This window comes from Balaenoptera physalus, assembly GCF_965194825.1.
Source record: "Balaenoptera physalus genome assembly, chromosome: 21".
Classification (NCBI taxonomy): domain Eukaryota; kingdom Metazoa; phylum Chordata; class Mammalia; order Artiodactyla; family Balaenopteridae; genus Balaenoptera; species Balaenoptera physalus.
The window spans coordinates 37,210,773-37,224,717 of record NC_138902.1 but is presented as its reverse complement, the minus strand read 5'-3'; the positions used below and the strand labels follow the sequence as shown (position 1 = coordinate 37,224,717).

The following is a 13,945-nucleotide window of genomic DNA, read 5'->3' as shown; positions in this document are numbered from 1 at the left end:
ACTATGGGCTGTAGGAGTGCAAGGGAGGTTTCTTTTCATTCCGGCTCGGCGTCTGTCTACCAAGAGCGGCACCCAGAGAATATCATGTGAGAACAGGGCACTGGTTCAGATCCCAGGCTATGACCTTGACACGCTGGCCTGATGGGAGTGATGAAGACCCTTGGGAACACGATGAGCGTGTCTCACATAAAGGCCACGTTCAGAAGGCCACACACTGCTTTTTATTACTATTGCTCACAAAACATCATTTCTCTTTCTTCTGGGTAGATGATAGAATTGCACCTCTCAACCTTCTGTGAAATTAAGTGAAATAATGTCATATTTTGGCCAATGCAATCGGAACAAAAGTACCCGAGTCTTTTCTGGGCAGACACTTTAAAAGGCAGCGCACAGGTCACCTCAGTGAGTGGGTGCACTGCATGAGAAGGGTCCCCTGTCACCACGAGCCCTGGTGACAGGGAGGAAGACAAGGCTCCCATCACCCTGCATTAGCCGTGCAGGGTGAGTGAAGGTCAGGGAGACCTCACCTGTCATGATGAATAAACTCGCCTTACATATAAATTGCATGCAAAGAAGATGTGATGCAGTCGTTATTATCATAGATGGAAAGACAGTTATCGCAAACCCGAGAGACAGAGGATTTTATTTTGAGGAGTTGGTTCCCGTGATTGGAGGGGCTTGCACGTCCACATTCTGCAGGGCCAGCCAGCGGGCTGGGGGCAGAGGGAGAGGTGGATGTCGAAGCCCAAGTCTGGAGACAGAATTTCTTCTTCCTCTGGAGGAGCTCAGTCTTTTTCTTTGAAGGTCTTTTGCTCTTAAGGCTCACCCGCAGTTTAAAGAGTAATGTGTACTCTCAAGGTCTACCGATTTAAATGTTAATCATACCTAATAAAATGCCTTCACAGCAGCATTTCGACCGGTCTCTGACCAAGTATCTGGGCACCACAGTCTAACCAAGTTGACACATACATCGGTCGTCACAGGGGCAGAATGGGACTCATCTCTTTAAGACTCAGTGTTTTCTTCCCTTTCCTGTGTTTAAACGAATACCTGAGGTGGAGAGGTGGTCACTTCTGGGAGGCAGAAGTTTCTAGGTAGAAGCAGCACATTTCACACCTATAACTTCTATCAGCCTCAACGTGGGAGCTCACAGGACAGAAGCTAGGGAGCCTCCTTCTCCATCTCCGGGCGCCGACCGCCCGTGAGAGTGACTGCGATTAGAATCTGGTGTGACGAGGCGCAGTTTCACCTTCCTCCTGTGTTAGGACTGAATGCCACAAGTCTGACTATGCACCCAAGAGTGCAGTCTTTCCATGAGAGTGTGTCTTTTAGAAGGTGGCGTCGGACTCATGGCTCTTATTGGTTGGACTCAAGAACTTCACAAGTAGCTCTTCTTGAGGTCCAAGTGGTATTCCCGAAGGAAGAAAAACAAACCAATATCCAAACAAACAAAAAACACCTTGTTGTTTGTAAATGCATTTTCTCTCCTGGTCTAAAAAGATGCAAAAGATACGATCTTTTCCTTGCTGTCCTTCTTGTTTAATGAAGGGTGATTTTCACTGGAATCTACTATAAATATGAGATTCACTTGGTATATCATTGTGGAAAATGGTCATAAACCATCTGAAATGTTACCAGGTAGGATTCGGGTTATGATTTTCTTAGTTTGAATCCAGGAAGGATTTGGGCTTTTCATTTTCTTAGTATGAAATCCTGAATTTTTTTATTTTAAAAATAATTTTCAGAAAAACTTATCCTATCGGTGAGAGTAAATAAATATCCGTATAACTATAATCAAGTTAATCATCACTAAATCGATAATAACATTTGAAATCCAAGTGATAGATGCACGTAATGACATATATCTGTATACATGTATGTATATGTATACATATATACATATAATTCTATTCTGGATTGTGGCTCTTTCTTAGCCTAGGTGTATCGATTTTGAGATAATAACTCAAGCTGTACACCTGTAATTTTTATTCTATACTTCAATACTAAAAAGTCTAATTTATAGGACTGATGATTGTGAAAACAACAGTCTCTCACCACATCACTTTTCACCCAGTGCCAACTTTGTTTATTGTCTCATTTCCTCGTTTTAGGTGGAGTGTCTTGAATGCTTGCGAACACCCTTACTAGGTGTCTTTTCTCTTGTCTCTGTAACTCTCTCAGTCTGTAAGTCTCAAGTCGTTCCACTTACCTTGTCCTCTTCTGCCTTTGCTCTCTGTAACGTTACATTTTCTCGTGTGACTGCACATCTCTGGTTGTCGTGCTGCGCATCGTCGAGGTGGAAGGATGCTGTGGGTTTCCAGGCACAGACATGGGTTCACATCATCTCTGTGGACTGTGCAGGCATGTATATACCTTAAGTATTTAGGTTGGGACGTCCACTGCAAGAATATAGTAACAAGTGATAGGCTTCCGCAAAAGTGGAGATGGGATAAGACAGTAGGAGAGTGGGAATACTTCTCGAGATCTTGGAGTGAGGGAGCCTGGCTTGAGTGTGGAAGCTGCTGTTTACTTGGGTGGAGACTAGGCTGTTCTTAACCTCTCAGTGCCTCTGTTTCTAAACCAGGCTAAGATAATACAGGCCAACTCTCTGGGGCTGCTGTCACTAAATTTCAGAGTGACCGGATGGCTTATAAACAACAGAAATCATTGCTCACAGTTCTGGGGACTGGGGCGTCCAGGATCAAGGTGCTGGCACATCTGTGTCTGATGAGAACCCCCTTCCTCTTCATAAACATTGTCTTCTCGCTGTGTCCTCACCTGGCAGAAGAGACACGGAAGTTCTATGGGGTGCCTTTTATAAGGGCACTAATCCCATTCACGATAGCCCTACCCCTCATGATCTATTCACCTCCCAAAGGCCTCACCTCCTAATAGCAGCGTGTTAAGGATTAGGTTTCAACGTATAAATTTTGGGGGGACACAAATATCCAGTCTGTGGCACTAACATTTTTGTCCTCTGTTTGTCAAGTTTTGTACTAACTTTTTTCATTAGTCCTTATTTATTTATTATTGTAAGAATATTAGGTAAGTTCTATTATTACATAGATTGGGGAACTTGTAATTAGAGAGATTAAAAAAATTTCTCCCGAGGACATGAAGAAGAGGGGTGAGAATTTCAGTTTCGATCTATGTGGTCCAAGGGTCTGTTGTTAACCACTAAGATACACTGCCTCCGTTCATGAGGCTCTGTTATAATGGCATCAGTTCTTGTGTCTCCAGTACTCAAGAATCCAGTCCTGCTGAGGAACTAAAACTTGCCCTGACTTCAGTCCTTGAGCATTTCTCCCAAACTTTCTAATTACCCACCCCTATGACCATTCATAATCTTGGTACTTTTATATCAAAAACAAGGTCCCATTTTTCCTGAGTATTGTGAATACATGGATATATCACAGGTAGATGCCACTTGGGAGCTGGCCCTGTCTTCAAAATACTGATTCTTTAATTTACTCCATGAAAATTGCTCACCTGGTCTATGAGGGTTTCCTTAGTGTGATGTGGATATAAGGAATTTTGTAGGAGAGCGAAATTGGTGTGACATATTAAATCCTGTACCTTTCATAGTCATCAGCTTTTGGATAAGTAGAATAAAACCTGACACATACAGAGATTTGAAAAGGAATGTTATGGATAGCAGATTTTCTTAATGTCTCTGAAAATTTTGCAATGAAAGAATCCTGGAAGACCATTAGGTATATGTTTCTATAGATAGAGGAACTTTTCAATATGGAGTAATAAATGGTAATATACCAAGTTAGCCAGTATGACATGGATGATTAAGTATTCAATTGGGTAAAACTGTGCCCAAAACACATTTGGGGTTGTATTAAATGGTTATGGACAATTTTGAATTATCTTTCCCTGAGGATCAGTGGTAAAAGAGGTCCATTATATTGTGTGTGAGTGGGGAGGTGGAGAGATTGTTCAAAGAGCATGGTATGGACAGATAATCTATGAAATTGGAAAAACATTAAAGTGCCTTTTAAATTAAGGAAACAATCTTCAGTAATATATTTTGAAAGAAATAGAAAGGAGCTAAAAGCTCAGGTATTAGCACAGCAGAAAATCATAACAAAAGACCTATAAGTCCCATGGAATGATTAGTCATTCATCTCTTGTTCTTTGTATTTCATATATTTTATTTTCATGGTGTATTCTTTGTTCTTCCTTACTGTTGTTGTAAAAGGTATCAGGAACAGGTAAACAGTAGCTGACCGTGGCAGTCATATGTCTGATAGCTCCTCCTCTTCTCTTATGCAAATTCTTAATGCAAGTACTTGTTTAGTGCACATTATCGGTAGTATCTAAATCATATCTGGTGTTCGTGATGGAAGGAATTCTGGTCAGTAGTAGCTACAGCATTTTAGAGTTGACACTCTAGAAGATGAATGGATTTGTGCTCAGAAAACAGTCACAATAGCCACATATCCTCCAAAAATATCACCTGCTGACCCTGTCTTCATTACCACTTATCTTCTGGTGGAAGGAGACTTGATGGTGGGCCAGTGGGGGAAGGGTGGTCCTGCACATATTCTTGAAGCAGCAAAGTACATTTGAGAAGAGCAGCCACCTCTAAGATTATGCAGGTTAATAACAGGAGCAGTTCCAGAATACGTATTTCCATAAGATTAAATACTTTTTTGACAAAGAATACAAAGTTATGAACAGAAAAGTGAATATTTACAATAAAACATATTAAAATGATAATAAGCTATTAAGAGAGTAATAAGGGAATATCACAGACAACTTCAAGATGATAGATACAACAACATAGATGAAGTGGAAAAGTTTCCTTAAGGACACAAACTATCAAGGCTCACACAGACAGATAACCTGAGTCACTCTACAACTATTAGAGAAAGGGAATTTATTGCTGAAAACCTTCCCCTGAAATATCTGTATATCCAGATGTCTTCACTGGTTAATTCTATAAAATATTTAATGAAGAAATAATGTCAATGCTATACAAAAATCTTCCAGAAAACTGAAAAGAAGGGAAAATTCACCATTCATTCTATGATGCCAGAATTACTTTGATATAAAAACCAAAGATATTACAAGAAAAATACAGAACAATATGTCTCATAAAATAGATGCAAAAAGTTTTAACACATTTCCAACAAATCTAATACATTATATATGTATAATATATTATATATATTATAATATAGTTTATATTATAATACAATATATATATGGTGCTAGCATTAAGATAAACATATACATCAATGAACAAAATAGTGATTCCAGGTTAACACCTACGTGTGTACGGTCAGTTGACTTTTAATAAAAGTGCAATAGCAATTCAGTGGAAAAGAAGATAGTTTTTTTAAGAATCAGAGGCAAAAACAAGCAAGCAAACAAACTTTACTCTGTATCTTGTCCCATATACAAATATTAATTCAAAATATGGCATAACTAATCTATAAAACCTCTAGAAGAAAAATATAGGGAAAAATACCTTTATGACTATAGGTTAGGCAAAGATTTTATAGGTACAATACCAAAAGAATTATCTATACAAGAATAAATTGATAAATTGGAGTTTATCAAAATGAAAACATCTCTTCTTAATAAGACTCTGCTTGGAAATGAAAAGACAAGTCAAGGACTTGGAGAAAATATTTGCAAATCAGACAGCTGATAAAGGGCTTTGTATCCAGAATATGTAAATAATGATGTAAACTCATTAATAAGAAAACAACTCTATATATAAATGGGAAAAAACTGGGACAGGCACTTCACCAAAGAGGATATCCAGATAGCAATTGAGTACTTGAAAGATACTCAACTTATTAGTCATTTTAGGTAAATGCAAATGAAGCCACAATGAGAAATTACTAACCAACTGTTGGAATAACTAAAGAAGAAAGAAAAGAAAAAGACTGTCCAGACCAAGTCTTGGCAAGGACGTGTAGGAACTAGAACTCTCTCACAGTGATGGTGGGAATATAAAATGATACAACGATTTTTGGAAAACGGATCAGCAAATTCTTAAAAAGCTAAATACACACCTACCAAATATTCATTCATTCCACTCCTTGGCATTTGCCCAAGAGATATGAACGCATATGTCCATATAAAGACTTAGACGTGAATGTGCCTATCACCTTTGTTTGTGTTACCCAAATGCTGGAAATAATCTAAATGTTCATCAGGGGGTGAATGTTTAAACAAACTATGGCCAATTCACACAGTGGGATATTTAGTCTCTACTATTACTGGTCAAAATTTAGTCTCTACTATTACTGGTCAAAATTTATTGGGGATGCTTGGGTTCCTAAAACATACAACTTTACACTTAGTACACTTTACTTCAATTACACTGTTCTCAAACGTTTCAGTGCTAATAAACTTATGTCATACAATCTCCAACAAAAAAGGGAGTGATCATATTGTATCATTCATTTATCTACTTCCGTAACACTACTGCATGACCAAACTCTGCCAGACTTAGTGGCTTAGGTAAGAATTATTCATTCTCATGGATCTATGGGTTGCCTGGTGCTTGACTGGTCTGGGTGCCTCAGCTAGATGGCTGGGACAACCTAGCTTCTCACTGAAGTTCTGTGGGTCAGCCAGGTGGCTCTACTCTTTTTCTTCTAGAACTGGGAGCTAAACAGGGCATATTTTGCTCATGGCAGTTGCAGAGGGAAGGCAGACAAGCAGAACTACGTTTTGTCTCTGAAAGCCCAGGCCAGAATGGACACATTGATATTTCCACCTCATTCCTTTGGGCAAAGTATGCCACTTGGAAGAGTGAAGAGATGGCTGAGCAAGTGTGATTTCCCTGTAACAAGAGCATAGCGAAATGTGGATGGATAGAGACATGAAGAAATAGGGCTGGTTGTTCAATCCACCACCTGCATTTATATTGATTTATATACTGGATTACTAAGTATACTCCTTCTAGGAGGTATCTTCAGGTCTTCTGTCTATGTTTTTTACACATCTGATGATTAGAAGACTTTTGCAAGTCTAGCTGTTGGATGCACACATTTCAAACTTTGTTTTTTCTCTACTACCCGTGTATTTACAATGCCAGGCTATGTCCAAACAGTGACTCATCTCCTTTCCCTGAAAATTTGTCACAGTGCTGTGTAGGTTGGCACCATGGGCTAAAGAAGTGTAACTGGAAACCATTTATATACTGGAAGAGTGGTTCACAGAGTAGCTGCAAACCATGTAATCGGATTAAATGTGTTTCTCCACCCAACTTCTCCTTCACTGGATACTGAAAGTATCTGCATCCACTGCCATTTACCCAATAAAAGCAAAAGCGAGGCAAAGGACAAATTGGAGAGGAAGTAGAAAGGTTTTTTAATCAACTGTGATTTTACAAATTTATAAAAATATATGATAGTGTGAAAGATGTAGCACATTCATCCAGGTCTTTAGAAATGCCTAAGCAAGCGAGGCTCTCTTAAACTCAAAACTCATGCCTGGTGAGTTTCACAACAAAACAGTCTTTGTGTTAATTCCTGTCTTGCCTGTTTAAGCTATTTGCATATTGAGCTCACTCATTAGTCCAATGAAAAGTCTGTGCAAACTGTTCCCCAGTCGTTCTTCAGCTAAAAGTATAAGTGTAGTCTCAGTATATCAAACTTAGCAGAGTCAATTTAATTCCAACATTTACTAATAACTACTCTATGCAAAAACTGGGTAAATATGCAATGGTGAATAAATTGGGGGTTTTGTCCACGAAGAGTTCACAGTCTTGGACAGTAAAGAAGAATGGCCCACCACAGTTAGAAGACTCATCAAATTGTGTGCATTAAAGAGGTCCAGGTCTTTGTGTGTAAAAGAAAGAAGACAAATGTAAAAGCATGTTGTTAGGGCATAACAAAGTGTTGGTAAAAATAGAAAAAATAGGAAAGGGGATTTTTACTGACTGTCTAATATATGCTTTGTAGTGTGCTAGGTACTCAACATACCTTATTTTATTTATATCTTCACAGCAGTCTTATGAGCTCAGAACTTACCTTCTGTCAACCTTAGAATTATCTCACCTCTTGGGAAAGATCTTACCTTATTTTATGTGATTGCAATAAGTTAGAAACCTTAGGACAGTAAGAGTCAGTTACAAATAGAAGGGTGTAACTTACAAGATTCCTTATTGAATGAAATGTCCAGTATTGCTGGCCCTGTCATCAGTCTGAGGGTGGGGTTTGTCACCCATAGGATAATTTGCTCTAGAGCTGGCGTGGCATGACCCCTGTGCTCGGAGAAAGACAGAAGAGGTCATTTCCCACTTACTTCATTTTTTGTCACTTTTGCAATCATTTCCTAACTTGGTACACTAGAAGACATGTTTTATCTAATTTTTATAACAATAATAAAGCAAAAGTCATAGCTAAAAAAATTATTTGAGCAGAAGATTTGGAGATGACACCTGCTTTTCTTCCGTGTCGTGTCTGTCTGTGAGGACGGGCACAGAGGTCTAAGTGTAACTGACTTAAGGACACTATGTAGTCATAGTGTGCTGGCCTCATCTGCTTTCAGTGAAAAGTGAGAAGCATAACATGATGAGGCCGGAGATCTTCGGGTATCTTGTTCGGCGTTTCCTGAGGGGCTCACTGATTTTTACATAAAGACCCGAGAATCCTGGAGATGATATAACTCATCCAAAGGCACACACAATGCATGTGACAGATCCAGAATCCAACTTAGGCCAAACTCTCCCAAGTTATTAAAAAGAAGAAAAATACTTCTACTTGGGAAAATTCAGGAGGTGATTTCGAGAAGATGCATTTAAGTGGGGCCTCGAAGAAAAAAATATATGATTTTAAGAGGCGGAGGTGATAGGAAGGGATGTTTTATGAGCTGGGAAGGAAGGAAATGTAGGGTCCATTTCAAGAGAGAAAAGGAGTCCAGGGTTCAAGAATAAGATTGTTTTGGGAGGATGGGATTATGCAGGAAAAAAAATAAAGGTACGTCAAAGCACAATTATGAATGGTCTCACGCACCAGCATAAAGTGTATGGATTTTATACTCCATGTGCTGAGGAGACAGTGCAGACATTTTTATCAGAAATCTGGCTTGAATTTACCTGGGTAAAAGGAGAGAGTCTTTGATAAAATGTGACAAGGTTATATAGAGATTTGAAAATGTCAGAGGCAGATGCAGCAGTTAGCTGACCTTCACAAAAATTAAGCAAGAGGAAGGGGGGAAAGTGGTGGGGGGAGATGATGGTGGTGGGATGAACTGGGAGATTGGGATTGACATGTGTACACCAATATGTGTAAAATAGACAACTAATAAGAACCTGCTGTATAAAAAATAAATAAAATAAAATTCAAAAACAAAACAAAACAAAATAAATAGTGTCAGAGCTGACAAGGGTTCTTCATGACAAGCCAGGCCAGGCCAGGCTGACCCAAACCCTTTAAAGAACAGAGACTCAGAGTACCCATTAAAGCTGCACCAAAAAGACTTCATTGTTTATAAATAAAATAATAAAAAAAAAATTAAGCAAGAGGCAGGGAATTAGGACAAACTGATACAGTTGAGACAGATCTGAAAGGTAAAAAAAAAAAAATCACAAATAAAATTCAACAGAAAGAAAAATTACAAACTGATCTCACCAGAGACAGGAAGTCAGTGTAGTAAGCAGCTCCTGGTAACTGAAAAGGCAGAGAATGTAGTTGTAACAAACATGTTCATCAGGAATTCCCTGGTGGTCCAGTGGTTAGTACTCGGTGCTTTCACTGCCATGGCCTGGCTTCGATCCCTGGTCGGGGAACTAAGATCCTGCAAGCTGCATGGAGCAGCCAAAAAAAACCGAACAAACATGGTCATCGTAGTCTGTGTGTTCTTCTGCCCTGTAGCTTGGGAACCTGCTACATTTCCTGCTTCACCTCTATGCCATTTTTTCCTCATCTGTGAAATGGTGCCATAAATACTACATGCCTCTTGGGATTGTTATGATAATTCAAATAAAGTATTTAACATGCTGAGAACATGACCTGATTCATAACTATTTTTAAGGGCTTGTTGGAAAAAGGGACTTGCCCATAGAATGTACTCAAAACTCTTTTGAAAGAATGAACCCCTTTGCTGTCCTTCAGCCCAAACCGTTTAATTTCCAAAACGTGTTGGTCCAGCGACCCTAATATTCTGTGTAGCACCAGCTCGGATCTTGTGTGAGAGTTGATATCAAAGCATTTCCAGTCCTCTTTGCTTTCCACCCAAGTTATCACATTCTTTTTACATAAGATGGAAATGACAAGGGTTTAGTGGCAGGATAGAAATTATTTATTGAGCATATCCTATGTCCAGAGAATTTGAACATTAATTAAATTCTCACATTGGAGTAAAAGGATGCTGACCTTGTATGACTTAACAAATGAGGGAAGAGAGGTGTGGGAAAATTAAGGTACATGTCCAGAGTTGTCTACTTAGTAAATGTTGGAATTTTGGAAGGCAGTTTGAACCTAGATGCGTCTGGCGGCAACACCCCTGTTCCTGTTCACTGATCCGTACAGCCTGCAGGGCCAGCCGGTGCTGGGGCTGGCATTCGTGTTGTTTCAGTGGCCATTCGATTTGTTTTCCGTTAAGTTGCTTACCCTAAAAGAAGCGTGCGATGTTGAGTTTCTTGCATGATGTTCGTATCTTCATGGAGGGTCATTTGCCAAACTGAGCCGCCTGATTTGCTAGTGGAAGCCGGAACAGGGCGTCCAAACTTGAAAAAAAGACAAACAAACAAACAACAGGAACAACTTTTTTTTTTTTTTTCTCTTCATAGAGAGGCATATAGTTGGAAGATGAAAAAATGACAGACAACTTTTCCCGAATGGAACGACGCATTATGTTAAACCATACTTTGTAAATTACTTGACAAAGCTCTGTAATCATTCTCCCAGTTTATTCATTGAAGGCTTTGGGTTGAGAATCTGTCACACGGAAAGGGTGGGCTCAGGTGGCCAAAATGTTCACCAACACAACAGCCCTGAGGAATTCAGGACTTTTGTCAAATAGCAAAGTCTCCTTTGAGCCCAGTTCCAGAGACAAACCAGAAGGCTGGCCTGAGCCCTCCATGTCAGCTGGCCGGTCCCTTGCCTGCTCTGGTATCCAAACTTTACAGGCTGAAACTTTGTGGCATTTTGTCTAAAATGAGACGAGTATGGCTTCCGAGACAGTCTGGTCTTCGCTCTGGCATTTTAGTTGGATGTTAGGCGCTGTTCTTGTACAAACGGAAAAGTCACACCAGTCACTCCTGGAAAAAATGTTCCTGTGAGTAATTATGTTTATGAGCAGAAACCGTGTCTGGAGAACTAATAGTACTTTCTGAACCATGCACTTTAAACATTTGCATGGCATCTTACCATGTACAGAAACTGGGGGAAAATATTTGGAGACCTGAAGGTTAGCCTGCCCCTAAGTTGACACTAATTATGTAGCATGCTTCCCTTGATAAACTATGAAAGTGAGGAAGAGGAGAAAACCACAAACACAACCACACAACCACACATTGAGCATAGTATCCACTTTCCCTTACTCAAGAAAGCTGTTTTGAAACATAAGGTCTCGACTTTACATTTTCCCCTTGTATCTTCATTTTTAAATATTTTTAGTAGGTTGTAAAGATACTTTATTGGTCTTAATTCAGGGCTCTTTTTCAAATGCCTGTGTTTGCCCTTAGCACTAGGACGCTAACAGAAAGTGGTAAAGACTCTCAGTTTTCGTGGAGATAAGGTAGGTGTGACACCTAAGCGTGAGGTTCCTTTAATTCTCCTACCTCTGTTCCTGGGCTTTTGTTATGTGTCAGAGGGAACTGATGGATAAAAGGCAAATGAGCATCAGAGAGAAGATGGTACCCAGAGTTAGATGGGATGACATTTTCCCAATGGGATAGCAGAAGTGCTGAGCTCATAATACCTTTGAGAGGATTGAATGTGTTCGTGCTCATAAAGGGCTTAGGTCAGTTTGGGGTTCATGGTAAGTGTCCGGTAGGTACGTGGCCTTAACTACCAACTACTAACACCAGCACCACCACCCCGCCTCCATCTCAGCACCATCTTCATCCAGTCATGGGAGTGATTCCCTCGCTGGCTTTCCACGGCAGCCAATGGAGACAGAACCCGAGGGCCAGTGGTCACATCCTGACGTTTACCGTCTCCATTGCTACAAACGGTATTGTCACTCCTGTGATGCACTTTTACACATGCAGAAAGCACAGCCCATTTTTTATAAATACTCTGAGGTTGATCCATCCATTTTCACACAGGGAGAGATTCCCTTACAGCATAACAGATTCTCCAGGGAACAAGGCAAGCAGGTGCACTGATGACCCCAGCAGTGGGCCACCATAGGGTTCAGGAGATGCACGTATTGTGAAGATGTTTCCAGAAGAACCCTTGTAAGTTCTTTCCCAGGAATGCCTGCCAAGCATAGGTCCCCTTACCGGGAGTCTGTGATTAGGCTTTAGGCCAGCTGTGATGAGTGTCTGAAACTCATCACAATAAGTGCCATGTCACTTAAATCCCCCAGCTGACCTGCATACAAGAAAGGTGTGGAAATTGCTCCAACTCCCATCATTTTGAAAATTGAGACAACAGAACATTTGATTTACTCTCCTCCTTTTACACTGCCAGGCTTTTTCTTAAACTGCAGGTGGATACTACAAGCCAAAGGGGCAACACCTGAAACGCTCAAGCCGTTGTTCACACTCTGATGCTCTTGCACCTACAAACAAGCCAGCAGGGCTTTGTTGGTGGTGACACAGCGACCCAGACTCAGAGCTCTGTTTTCCTCACTTGCCCTCCTCCACACTGCTGGAAGACACATTTGCTTCTTATTCTGCAGGCACAAAATTAAAATTATGGTAGGCTCCCATAAAAAAAACAAAAACCTGAAATCTGGGGCTGCAGGGAAATGAAATTTGCATTTATTCATAGGTCATGATCAAATAAAAATGTTTTTTCACAAAGCATTCATTTGAAATCCATGTATGATATATTAAAAAGATAATGTTTCAGATTCTATTATTAAAAATTCCCCACTGTTTTGAAGCCATCTCTATCATAGGCAAGCTTCCTTTGTATCTATGACTGAATGGAAACTCCTCACTTTGTATATAATCAGTTACGTTTTCTTCTTTCTGCGCTAATTTGTCACTGTTTTTAATACTATTCCTATGAATGATATCTTCTATTCAGGATGTTTTTCTAATTCATTGTTGGAGATCATCTTGTAGCTGACAAATTTGCTGAACTCTAACTTGTTTAACATGTTTATCTGATGATTCTATTGTGTTTTCTTTAACAATGAGCATGTTGTATACACATAATGCCAATTGTTGATTCCCTTCTCTTCTAGCCTGGGATTCCCAGGAAGCAGCAGCTAATGCAGTGGCTTATGTGCTAATGACATATTAGAGAGGACAATTCCAGAAATAGGACTGAGGGCCAGGGAAGAGGGAAGCAGAGGACGGAGAATTCAGTCAAGCAGCTGCCCCCAAGTGCAACCCAAGGCTAATCCTTGGCTTTGTTTACCAAGAAGTCATTTGAGTTGCAGTTTAGGGCAGTGCATCCAGAGGAAGAAGGGAGAAAAATGAGCCCACTGGCTCACACCTCCGCTTGGCTAAAGATTTACACCAATGTGCATTAACTTCCTTGAACTTACAAATTTCACCTCCTTGGGCACCAAACAAGCTCCATGCACCATCATAACCGGTAAAGGAAGAGAGAGGACTACAGTTTGGGCAAGCAACAAAGCCCTCCCCAGTTGTGTCTGAGTGGAAATTGGTTAAATCACAGGTGAGTTCATCTCTAGCAATGGCTAGAACTGGCCGTAGGTAAGGAAGGCCAAGAAAATTTGATGTGGCTCGTGGGATGCGTCTGACAGACCCCCTCCTGGGCACCACTTGTTCCCTCCGCTAGAGCTGGCCCCCCTGTTGCAATATGGGATCTCCAGAAGGGTGAGA

At 40.3% G+C, this 13,945-nt stretch overlaps 1 long non-coding RNA gene across 1 annotated transcript in view; it reads left to right on the top strand.

Moving 5' to 3' along the window:
* The window catches only part of LOC309651407, a 151,701-nt gene that overhangs the window by 16,694 nt on the left and 121,062 nt on the right, over positions 1-13,945 (top strand). The gene's annotated exons all lie outside the window — the stretch shown is intronic.